This window comes from Mauremys reevesii, linkage group 9 (assembly GCF_016161935.1).
Source record: "Mauremys reevesii isolate NIE-2019 linkage group 9, ASM1616193v1, whole genome shotgun sequence".
Taxonomy (NCBI): Eukaryota; Metazoa; Chordata; order Testudines; family Geoemydidae; genus Mauremys; species Mauremys reevesii.
This window is the reverse complement of record NC_052631.1, coordinates 39,200,590-39,214,149: the sequence shown is the minus strand read 5'-3', so window position 1 is coordinate 39,214,149 and position 13,560 is coordinate 39,200,590. Positions and strand designations below refer to the sequence as shown.

At 39.1% G+C, this 13,560-nt stretch overlaps 1 protein-coding gene across 12 annotated transcripts in view; it reads right to left on the bottom strand.

Moving 5' to 3' along the window:
* The window catches only part of SPSB4 (splA/ryanodine receptor domain and SOCS box containing 4), a 334,027-nt gene that overhangs the window by 139,073 nt on the left and 181,394 nt on the right, over positions 1-13,560 (bottom strand). For 4 of the 12 annotated variants that reach the window (XM_039489649.1, XM_039489650.1, XM_039489645.1 and 1 more), the window contains one exon: positions 12,399-12,449. The exons of the other annotated variants lie outside the window; for them this stretch is intronic. The gene's annotated coding sequence lies outside the window, so the exon portion shown is untranslated. The remainder of the gene's footprint in view (positions 1-12,398; positions 12,450-13,560) is intronic. 12 annotated transcript variants of the gene reach the window in all.

Here is a 13,560-nt window from a genome sequence, read left to right as displayed (position 1 = left end):
TGTTGCAGGATTGCCACCCTTACTTCTGTGCTGCCTTCAGAGCTGGGCTGTGAAGGCAGCACAATCACAGAGCTTCCTGTAGCCGGGGGAGATACCCAGAGGTGGGTCTGATCTCCCGCCAAGAGCAACCATGCAGGGAAAGAGGAAGTCCTGTCCCTCCCTAGCCTGGCAGACTAGCACCTGGAGCCCAATGCACAGTAGGAGCCTGGGCTGAGGTGCCCCCAGTCCTGCCTCTCCCCTCCAATAGCTAGATTTCACTAGGGAGGTCTGATTTCATGGTCTGTGACCTGTTTTTCATGGCCGTGAATTTGGAGGGCCGTAAATCATAAATTCATGCTGTTTGAGCCCCTCCCTAGTTTTTATAAACCATGAGGGGTATGGGCCTATGTCTGGGATGTCGGATGTGGATGGGGAAGGAAGGAGTGAAGAGGGGCACCCCAAGGGCATGTCAGAGTCAATTAATACACATCATGAAGGTTCTTCAGGCTGACCAAGTTCCACAAGAGCTAGCTCTATTCCCACAGATCTTTACTGTCTGCATCAGCCACATTGGTTTTAAAATTTGGTTAAGACATTTCTTTGAACTTCTCTCACTTTCCTACAGAATCAGAAATAAATCTGGCAGAGTCAGCTACTGCTGATTTACAATTCTGAGGGCCTAGAATTTTGTGATCTTCTTGGAATGTCCAGAATATCCTGCCCTTTGGATTTTTTTAGCTCTTGTACTACTTTTCACAATTGAAATCAAAACACAGCATATGACTAATGCCTATCAGATCTCAGTTGGTGGGCCAGGAGCAAATACATCTGATACACAAATTTAAGAGAACCCTTAAGAGACTGCTCTTAACAGATTTAACAAGCATGCCTTTAATAGTTACAATACCAAACTTTACTGGCAAGACATATTGTGGTTCTGGCAAAACATGACAGGCAAGAGCTGATGAGGCCACCCTTCCCCTCTCCCCCTCCCCCATGAATCTGGATGGATTGACATAAAGATGATATCTACAAAAATAGCCGTGCCTAGCTAATCATTAGAGTTCTAATCCAAACTGCTGCATACCACATAGGACAGATATAAAGACAGTCATGGCTCAGTCCTGCTCTCTCAACACAAGTTTAAGATCCCAGATACTACATTTGCACACACTTGCATAGAAGCAGATGACATGAGTGAGAGAGCAATCACACACTAGAAAGCAAGATCAATTTGTTCTTCAAAAATCCTCCGGTCTGATGTTTGACAATGGCTAGCTGCTAAGATCCTACATTTTTAAGTACCACCTTCAGGTGACCTGGGTAACTTCACATTTCAGATGTGGGGAGAGAGAGGAGAAAGAACTACCTATGTGGGATCTGAGCGCTCTACCAAAGTACAAACAATAAGTAGAGCATGTTCTCTCAAACATATTCTTCAGTCAACCTCTGCCTCTCTCTCACGCACAAAAGGGATCAAAGATCTACACTGAAGCCAGTTGCCAGTAGAAAACAATTATGTTGATTGATGGGAATGAAAGAGAAAATAATATTGCAAAAAAAAAAGGACTGTTTAGCTCTAAGTGAAAAAGGCTGTGAATTGATTATAAAGTATTTGCATTTCTCTAGCCTATAAAGCAGGATTTTGTATGTGACTATTTAGGAATCAGAAAATTTTGCAACATGAGAATCTGAGAAGAGAAAAAGCATTCGAGGAGTTAAAGCTTACAACCAAGTTTCTCCCCATGGTGGAATCCTTGGCTCTCACTTAAGTCACAGGAAATCCCATGCATTCATGAGGGCAAAATTTATCTTATCTTGCAACAGTAACAAGGAGCGAGTAATATAGTAAAAAGCATGTTTAGAAACAAGAGGACCACGCCAGATTTATGGTAAAGACGGCCTTTCAAGCAGAACTAGATTAGAAAGTCCATACATCTTTAAAAGGGGGCAGGGGAGGACAATTACAATATTTTTTACATGTTAAAAATCAGAGAGGGCCTCTCCCATTCGGCAATGTTGTAGTCACTATGGTAGGTATTAAATGAAGCAACCAATGTGGGGAGCATTTACATCTCAAATATTGCTAGCCTCAGTACTGCACAACCTTAAATGATTTCATGCTGCAAGTGCCAACAATTTCATGTATTTTAGATAGCATGAGACTATTACGTTAACTGTCCTTCTAGGTAGATCTACAACTCCCAGTGCAGACAAAGGTACAAATAAGTCAGCCTTTTGCAGAGAGGAATCTCATATACATTTGGAGAGTTATACTACGCACTATCCGTATCTCCATTTTCTGGAGCAACTGTCACTTAATATCTCTTGCTGAATATTTTTAACCATGTAACATTATCTTGCAAGCACTTCAGATCACATTCTTATTTCTTTAGTTTTAGGAACAGATATTTGTCATATTTCCTCCTTTAATGTAATAAATATTCAGCAGAAAATTGAAAAAAGAGCTTAAAATGTTCTAGAAATGAAGGCACAGCATCATCAGTATTCAGTCCCTAGGCACTACTGTGATGCATATAAATAATAATTTCCATCATAATTATTCTAGGAGTCCTGTTGAGACTACTTAAGAGGCGTATATCTAGCAAATCGTTACAGGAAATACCTTGGAGAGAGTAGTAAATGATCTTCAAGACACCATATGAGCCTGCCAACCATTTAGATTCTTCAATAACCTTCTAATATTCATTGCCCTAAACAGAAATATGCTCAGTTCAAGTTTGCATCAACGGCACTAGTATGGAGGGGGGTGGGGGAGAGAATATATAAGTGATTACAAGCTCAGCTTCATCAAAAGGCATAGGATGAGGTTATTTTAAACTACTTAGTTATTAATTACATTAATTATTATTATTAGGTGTATGCAATTTGGTCAAGCGTTCTTATCAAAGATGTTCAAGGCACAAAGACCTCCAGGAAGTGAAGTCACTTTGCTGTCCATAACAATGTGTGCCATGGTTTATGGCTGCACATATTGACCAAACGGACTGTCTCTAAAATGTCACTGAAATTCCATCTCAGTATAAATTCCATGTCCAAACTGGTTCAGAGGGCTCCATTTCCTTCACGGTAAATCAAACCCAGGTTGATGATGAGTGGGGACTTAGACAAGATGATTATTTCTAACTTTCTCTGAGGACCATGAAGCTTGTCACACATGTTCTACCATAAATCCCTCACCTAGTAAACTTTGCCACAATGGGCAACGTGAGGGCAGACAACCATGTGATGGATTAAACAAGTATTTAATTAATGGTACATATGGCATATCATGCAATTTCGTCATGAGATTTGCTATGCTTTCCTCTCTGCAAACAATGGGTGGAACAATATTGTAGAGAACTAGTAACCTTGGTAAAGGAGTAGATTTAAGTGTGACTGAAATACCATGCATGGTGGAATTAAGTTATACATCATCATGTTACATGAGTGAGCCCATACTTGAGTGCAATACTCCACTGCTGAATAACAGAATGCCAAAACTCAAATGCGTAACATTTAGGCATTGGTGCCCCATATTGTTCAGGCCAGTTTTCCGAGCAGGTTGTTGCACATTTTAGCCTTATAGTCATTGTCTTTGTAAGATGGTGAGAGTTCTATCCAACATGATCCTAAACAGACTGGGTGTGAATCATGCTTTATTTGCTGATCACTGAGAACCATGTTCAGCTCTCTGCCTGTTTGTGCATTATTTAGGTGGAAGACACCTGACACAGTCTTATTTACACTTGGTATCAGACACCACTGAAACAGGCACAGATGCATGCTCATCTCTACTAGGATTACATTGGGTGCATACACAACCAATATTAATGATACTCTTTCATTACAACATACCACCTTAAATTTGTGAAAACAACTGAATACGGATCTCTTATTCAACTCAATAAAACCCCAGATTGCAGAACCATTCAAAAGACACTTCGGTTTCCTCGGAGGAAATAATTAATTTCATTGAAATACAAGACTCCCTGGGAGATAGGAGATCTCCTATGGAGTTATACATATTATATGAAACTCATGTGGTCAAAGTTCTCTAACAAACACTTGGAAAGCAAGTCTCTCTTCAGCCCTATCAGATTTAAATACCTTTTTAATTTCCTTCATTCTCAAAGAGGACAGTGGCTGGCACTCTGATCATAGTTATGCAATTGTAATTCCAGAATAATTCCATTCCAAACTGAAGGATTTACATTAACGTAACTGAACCTCTCTCCAATGGGCAAACTACACTTTTTATCACAGACCTGAAGTTGTTTGCCAAATCTCTATTCTGATGAAGAAAAATAACTTGTGTCAGACACTGAACACTGATCAATAGTTCAGTTGGTTGAGGAAAGCAAGTATCTTTTTCATATAATGCACAATTAAACTGTGGAACTCACTGCCACAAGAAGTCACTAAGGCAAGAATTTAGCAACATTGAAAAAAGGAATTGGACATTTACATGGATACAAGAATAGCCAGTGTTTTGTTAATTAAACTAATAACAATTTAGAAAGGGATATTAAACCTTATGCTTCAAAGTTTAAGCCAATCAGGAGACCACCTAATATAGGAGGGCAGATTATCCTATATCTGCCTACATGTTTGGATACGAACTATGAATTCCACAGTATGGAATAGAATTACCAGGTTGTTTTTTAAACAACTTCTATATCAGGGATCGGCAACCTTTGGCGTGGGCTGAGGGATGTGCTGGCCGTTGCTTCCCGCCACCCCCATTGGCCTGGAGCAGCGAACCACAGCCAGTGGGAGCCACGATCGGCCAGAGCTGCAGACACGGCAGGTAAACTTAATGGCCCGACCCACCAGGGTGTTTACCCTGGCAAGCCGCGTGCCAAAGGTTGCTGATCCCTACTCTATATCAAGATTTAGTCTGCTGTAAAATTACACTCAAGTTATTGTCCACAATAGTGACCAAAATATCTTTTATACTTCTATTAAGGTGTTCACTCTTGCATTTACTTTTTGCGTTGGCTCTCAAACCATTATAGCTTGCAAAAAAAACATACAAACAAACAAAAAAAAGCATTTGGAAATAAAAAGGTCCAACCGTGGTGAAAAGAAAGGGCAAGCCATTATGTGGGCAATATCATTTTAATTTTGAAGGATTCTGGACCAATCTACCAGAAATTAAATATCAAGTTAAAAGGCTTGATCCCTCTTTTAGCAATATAAAGTTAACTGATCGCAGAGCAAGTTTTTCAGTTTTCTCCATATCTGCTCTAAAGCATTCTCTGTGAATTACTTTTTAATTATTATTATTTAAAATGTAGCAATCAAAGAAAGTACTTAAGTTACAAAATATCACACAGGACGTTGTGAACCTCCTCATTGCCTGGTTTTGGTCTAATCACATGGGGATATTACAGCTTCTTCTCAATAAGCTTAGATTTTAAAAGTAGTACTGTGATTGCTAAGTCAACATTTACTCAGTGTTATCTGAGACTTCACAGTAATGTCCTAATATCTGCAAATATCTCAGAATTCAGTGCCTGGCGGCTTTTTAGAATGATGAAGTCCATGTAGTCCAAACTGCAATTTTTAGTCAGGAAAATATCCCACGGAGAGAACCAAGCCCTTCCAAAAGGCTGTCTCACATAGGACATAAGAGAAAACTGCTCTTCACTGCAGAGGGGTCGACAGTGGGGAGGGTGTGATCATTTCAGCAATGATGCCAGCAGGAGGAGCTTTCATAGTTTCAGTAAATAAAATAAGATAGTCTGGCCCCATTCAGCTGCATTGTACAGAAATGCTCGATTTATGACTTCTGTCCAGATCCAATCCAGGAGAAAGCGTTGCTAGCCATGTGTCACACATGCTAAGCATATATCTGTGCATCCTATTACCACAAACACTAAGGGACTGGTTTATACATGCATGGGAGATCTAAAATATTTTACAAGGAACTCATTCCTAGGTGATGGAAAATAGGAGGTCATATGGGAGTTACTCTGAATAAAAAGTATAAGCTTCTTAATTTAATGCAAGAAATTAAGAAAATGTTCTGGAAGAAAATATATCCAAGTACTATTCTTTAGTCTTTTCTGATCTTTTGTGTTATTTTTATTTCCTGTGTTTTTTTCCCCTGGCATTATATTACTTATGTTAGGCTATACAATTGATTGTGATCTGTTTATAAAAGAATTAATAAAATAAATGAATACAGCTCTTGTATTAATTTATTGAACACATATGAAGTATATTTTTTCTTCAGTTATTTTCTGCTTTTGCCACTTATGCAACATTCACTATAACAACCGGTAAATAACTGAAGTGTTTACATAGTAACAAAGGAGAAACTAAATATGAAATTTACCAATGGATATTTTTTGTGTGTGTTATCCAATAACCTTTTTATTTTCCTTATTCTGTATGAACTATTCTATTTATTGGATTTTAAAAAAATAAGCAGCACATAAAAAAAGAGGCAAAAACTATTTTAAAAAGGCAACTGATTAGAATATGCGTAACAGTCGTAAGGAACCTGTGAGAATGAGAGTTTAAAAGCATTCTAGGAATCAGCCACATAAACATAAAATTCAATTAAAATGTGATTTAGAGAACACACTGGAAATAGAACTATAAATCTTATGAAGCAGATTTTTTCCAGCTATTAAAGTGATTAAAAAGAAAGATAAATATCTTTTTTTTAAAAACTAATTACTTGCAATAAAAAAAAATTTAGACCATAAAAGACCTAAATAGTAGAAGTCAGTTATATTAAAATAATAAAAAGCTACCCATATGCCACAGCATCAGTATGAAGTTAATGGTCTGAATTAAATTTGTAAGACAGCAATGGACTATCATCATCGCAGGGTTCAGCTTTAATTGAGCCAACTGCTGCATTTTAGAGAAGCAATGTTGCTGTTTACATGTGAATTTCCTTATTTTGTGAGTTAAAGAATTTTGATTATATTTTAAGTCACTAATTCCCTTTCTTCTCCAAATTATCTAAGGCAACTGTATGGGAAGCCTCCATAAAAGACTGACCTTGGGAGACATTGAAGTCTACCATAAACTCTGTACAGTGACTTTGTATAACTTTTGCATAGTCTTCATGATGTCCAAATATGTCTATTCCATTACAGTACTTAAGCAAGTGTTAAAGGCCCTTTGCTCAGAAATATTTATAAGATGGAAAAAAATACAAAATAGACACCACTTCTCTACGCTTACAGCAGCTTTTTTTTTTGGTTCTCCTTGCATCAGTTAACTAAACCCCATCATGAGTGCTACATTGACATCAATAACACACTTCTTTTCCTTCAACATATATGCAGTATAAATTAAAAGAATAATCATTTTTACAGAACCAGTTCACCAAAGCATTTGGTGCTTTATAAATTAAGACTCTGATCTTGAAAAAAAACCTTACAAATGGGTAAATTGTATACACATGCATAATCTCATTGCATTCAATATTCATGTGCATAAAATCACATTACAGGACTGTTGCCAAATATCTGACTTTTTGATATGGGTTTTTAAACACATATCAAAGGTGGTGGTAAAGGAACAGGGAAAGGATAATAAGCAGAGGCACAAGAATGGGTGCAGGAAATACCATGATTAAATTAAGAGATGTTTTAAAGTACAGAGAGATGGATGTGGAGATAGATATTGGATTGACCAAAAGATAGACTAGGTCATTCCATCACAAAGCAAGTTTAGTTGCCAATGCAAGATGTAAGGCTCTCCCCCCATTGTAACCTATCAGTAGGCAGATACTAGTCAGGACAAAGCAGCACAAACTTAAAAATATCAGTCTACCCTGTGTAGGCCACCCACACAGAGAAGCTAGGATGGACAAAATAGGATTATGATTCCTCAAACATCTCACTGCTTTCTGAGCAACCTGCAAGCAGTAGAGCTGCCACAGAGAGAGGGGATTACAGCAATAGAACCTCATGGCTGTGAAGGCATGTTTTGCTCTTACCACCTGGTTAGAGGATAAACAACAGTGCAGCCTGCACAGATTTTTATACTATGTTTAACACCCAACAGATTGTGATCAAAAGTGATTTCTGTGTTCCTCATCTGATCTTTTACCTCTATGAATTGCCACAAGCAGGAACACAGAAGAGAAAGCCTTGGCATTCTACAGGAACTGCAATACTAGATCAGACCAACACCCTCTGTCATTTCAGAGGAATGCTTCAAACCCCGATAATAATTCTGCTCATGGCACGGAAGCTTCTTTCTAACTCCAGGCATTCAGTATTTGGGAATATGTTCTGAAACATGTGGGTTTCTATCCTTTACACATCTAACATACCTTTGGATCGTCTTACCACTTGTATAAATGTATAAAAATATCAACAGCATCTATACAGAAACAAAACCTTGTCTCCCCACCCCCACCCCAACAAGGATGGGAAAAGGGTAGCTCCACAGCATGCAAGAGGAAATATCCTTTAAGCTTTCTTCCAAAGGACGGGCCAAACGTACATTACAAGTATTAGAGGGGTTACAAATACCACACAGAAAAACCACTAAATATGGCATATATTGCTAAAGCCAACCAATGAAACATATACAACAACAAATAAATCCAGCAATGGACATGAGAATGAACTATCCAAAACCAATTCTGAAGGCATGTGGAATTTCATTCTCCTCCTGTTTCTTGCCAGTCATTTTCTCTGAAAAAAACAAAAAGGCAAGATGTGTGGTGGGACGAACACCCACCTACCCACCGCTCATTACACAAATTTGTTTTTCCTTGGGAAGTATACACCACTCATCTGATGTGCCACATTTGGCTCAACCAGTGAGCACACAGAATTTGGTAGAAGCAAGAGATTAAAGGGTAATAGGAGATTCCCATACCCCTGAAACAACATATTCCTGAGATAAGGCTGTGATGTTGCACCCCATAATGCTTTATAGAAATATGCTTCTGAGTGTAAATATGACATAACTGGAATACGTTTTATGCTAGATATACCATGTAACATATCTTTGCAAAGGTTATGATCTACTGAGTATATTCAACTGCTAGAAGATGGCCTCATCCTCCCTGATTGAATTAACCTCGTTGTTTGTTTTATTTTGCTTGGTAATTTACTTTGTTCTGTCTGTTATTACTTGGAACCACTTAAATCCTACTTTTTATATTTAATAAAATCACTTTTTGCTTATTAACCCAGAGCAAGTAATTAATACCTGGGGGAGCGAACAGCTGTGCATCTCTCTCTATCAGTGTTAAAGAGGGCAATCAATTTGAGTTTACCCTGTATAAGCTTTATACAGAGTAAAATGGATTTAGTTGGGGTTTGGACCCCATTGGGAACTGGGTATCTGGGTGCTGGAGACAGGAGCATTTCTTAAGCGGTTTTCAGTTAAGCCTGCAGCATTTGGGGGACGTGGTTCAGACCTGGGTCTGTGTTTGTAGCAGGCTGGCATGTCTGGCTCAACAAGACAGGGTACTGAAGTCCCAAGCTGCCAGGGAAAACGGGCTCAGAGGTAGTCTCAGCACATCAGGTGTCAGTCCCAAGGGGGGGTCTCTGTGACCCAACCCGTCACAAAGGCTATGTATTTTCTTTTTATTGTATATCATGATCACATTAGCTCACATTTTTCCTTGCCTTCAAAAAGGTTTTATAGTAGGACACTTCCGAACTACCATATATATTTTCTCAAGTCCTCTCCTCATTGCATTGTCTCCAGCCCTGTTTGCTCTTTACCCATATTAAAGGGCCTCACTGGGATGAAAAAAAGGCTGCAGGAGTTTTGCATTGCACCTTCAGAAGATTTCAGAAGATCAAAATCACAATTCTGACAAGATATTCTGTAATTAGGTGGTGAGAAATGCAGCCATGCTAATTAATGTTGACTCCATTCAGAGAACAGGGAAAAAATGTCAGTGTTAACCAGATTGTACAGACTAAGGAAAAATGTGTATTTCAAGCTTCTGAAGAGGTCATAGCAAAGTTAAGCATAATTTTTTTATAGCAACATCATTGCCTTCAGTATCCATTGATCAAGGAAATGAATGTTAACATATTCAAACAGCAGTTGTAATCAAGGCTTTAATTTCATTTGTCTATAGTTAGGTTTTGGAAGAGGCGAAAATCTTTGTTTAGGCTCTCAAGTGGGAAATCCCCAAGCTGTGGGAGGGAACCATTGTTTCTGAATCACTTTGGTTATCCATTCAGACACCTCCTCATCAATTATTTGGAGTGGACCACATCCACTCTGACTGTATTGGCCTTGTCAACACTGGTTCTCCACTTGTAAGGTAACTCCCTTCTCTTCATGTGTCAGTATATTTATGCCTGCGTCTGTAATTTTCACTCCATGCATCTGAAGAAGTGGGGTTTTTTACCTATGAAAGCTTATGCTCAAATAAATCTGTTAGTCTTTAAGGGGCCATGGACTCCTTGTTGTTTTTGTGGTTACAGACTAACATGGCTATCCCTCTGATTCTTGAACGTGGGTTTCTTTCAGCCCCCAATCACAGAAGCATCTGCACATGAAACAAATAGGGTATGTCTACACTGTAATAAAAAACCCAAAGCACCAAGCCACAGACCTGGGGTTTCAAAGGCTTTAAGACCAGAAGGGACCATTGTGATCCAATGACTCAGGTTTGCAGGGCTAAAAGTAGTATCATAGAAGTTTGGGCTCAGGCTCTTAGATATGTATAGAATGCAATTTTTAGCCTCACAGCTCAAACCTCACAAACCCAAGTCAGATGACCCAGGCCAGTCACAGATCTTTTATTGCAGTAAAGATGAACCCTTAGCTTCTCTTCATTTCTTTTACCTCATTCCTCTTCTCTCTGAGTCTCTTTCCCTCTCCTTCTCCATTTGGGATTTCATGCAATTACCCCAGCCACCAGCCATCTCATCCATGCTTTGCCTCAAGCATTTGTCCTGAGCATCTCCTGGTCTCCTTTTGAGGATGGGATAATGTACATTCTCCATCACTAAGCTGCAGCTGCACACACTCTCCCCAGTCAGAACAGTTAGACATGGCTCCCTCCCTGTCCATGAGCATTGTTCATTTAGTCAGGCAGAAGAGACAGACAGGGAGTGCTCTGCTCCCCTCCCACCATGGGTGGTTATACTGCATCTACAGGGCTTCTAGCCTTTGCTATCCTAAAGGGAAAAAGCTGTTCCAGCCTAACATGTGATGCCACTGCACTACTGACACACCTGTCCTCCATTCTGTCAGTCTTTTCCTTTCTCTGTGTCTATCATTCCTCATTATGTTCTCTCTTAACCATGGTTTTCCCAGCTAGCCCAGGTAGTACAGAGAACTTTCGCTTGCTGATCACCTGGGAATAGTTTAACCGACTTTACATATATTTGTAGGAAGAGAAAGAGCCCCAGGCTGACTTTTAATTACTCACCTAAACCAACGTTTCTCTCTTGGAAAACTCCTAATCTGGAACAAGGAGAAAAGCAAGCTGGCATGCACATATGGGCCCAAACATTTTGGGTTTCCTTGGCTTAAGAGTTCAACCATGGTATGGACCAATTATGTGAGTTAACAAAGCATTCTGAGCATTACCATGAAAGTGATCCTGCCAGGCACGCCATGCAGAGGTCAGATGGGCATACCCATACACTTCCCTTTGCTCACAGAGCTAGAACCATGTCTCGTTAGCTCCCCTGTTTCCCAGCTATTTTATAGAGATACTGGTAGCCAAAATCTAGGAATAAAAGCTATAGATGGCTTGTATAGACAGATTTTTTCCTAGTGCTTTCCTTTGCAGGCAATAATTGTGAAAAGCTCCTATCAACTCAGTCTCAACATCTTAGAGCATAGGCTTAGAATAGAAATATTGATAGTTCATTGACGAGAGTTGTACTCCAGTGACATCCCTATCATTTAGCTTGATTTTTCTTTATCCACCATCCTCTACCAGCCAAATTTGGCTGTGTTAGGTTGCATGTTAAATAAAAAATGAAATAAATAATAATAATAATAAAAAACCATCGGCAATCATTTAACATTGCTGGAGAGAGATGCATCTGAGTGGACATAATTAAACTGTTGATTCCTGCTATGGGTTTTAAGATAGGAAATACAAGCCAATTATTGATGCTGTAAATGGCTCACTGAAAGAAAAAAATAAAAAGACTGCAGCATCCTAGGGCATTAATTCAAGACAGCAATTTCAAGTGCTTCCTCCCATACCACTGAATCTATAGTAACACAGTTGCTATACGAAATAAAGCTAATGGGAAAGAGATTGTTACCACATCAATTGTAATTGCTATCAAATAACAAGAATATGTATTCAGCTTTATAGCAAGTACCAGACAGAAACTGCTATAGTTAAGGTTGCATCATTTCCATTATAACCTTATTTTCAGTCCCCAGTATTTACAAAAAATTGCTGACAAATGTATGCTACCTATGTCTGCAGCTAAATTTACCTTTGTCGTTAAACTGTCTCCTCCCCAGATTTGCACCAATGGATTGATTTGCTGGTGGTTGAAAAGAAAAAATTATAGTACATGTCTATTGACAAAATTATGAAGATATTGTAACCGGGTCCAATGCCCCGCCCCCCTTCCTGGACCCACTAGCTGTCCCAATAAAGTGCAGAGAGGCCTCCAGTTATGCAGCACCCATGGCTTTATTTACACACAGAGTTTTCACACGACCAGCGTTAAGCTATATACAAGGCATGCAGGGTTAGTTCCCCCTTTTCCTACAGTCAGCTAGGAGACTGACCTTACCCTGGCTGGCTTTTCTACTGGCTCCCAGCCCTTATAACTGCTGGCTTGTCAGGCCCGCAGGTGGAGCCAATCCGCAGGCCAGGCATCAGGTCTGTTTCACCAGCCCCAATCTATTTCTCTTGATTGGAGCTGGCTGAGCCAGGGTACCATGAGGTGCTTTTGCACCAGCTCCCTGCTATAGATATATTTTGAAAAAGTTTCATATATGAAATCTAAGATGGTCCTCTGTACACATGTAAAAATATCTAGTTTAAAAAGATGTATTAGTTGCAAAAACTGCTTGTGTAGCTAAGTATTTTATAAAACCTCTTGCATTTAAACCTTATTGGACAGGAGATAATATGTGCTCCAACTAGTATAAAAGGCTATGCACAGTCTTGATAGATTTCCACATACTTGCTGAATTGTCTTTCCACCTTAACATGTAATTTTGCTTTTCAGAGATTATTGCAAATTTATAGTAGGAACACTTCAAGTGAGTGGGATTTTTAAAAAAGTGTTCAGCATTGGCCTAACTGCTCCCACTGAAAGCAATGGGAGTTTTCTTATTTTAAGTTTTAAAATTTAAATTGTAATAATTTTAAACATCAGGAACTGCATCTAAACTGCCTGCTCTCTGCAGGAAAAGCTACAAGCTCTAAAAGCTGCAGAAAACCAGCCTTCTTTACTTTGTTTAGATGTTGCAATGCTCTTTGGTAACAAGGACAATTTTTATTAGTGAATGATCAATATTCTCATTCTCAGGTGAAAGACTGTCAAGCTAAATATTTCCCAAATGTTGATTGCATCAGAAATTAAGGGACTACTGTACCCACTAGAGAAGGCACTAGCTGGTACTGCATGGGTGAAGTATGGC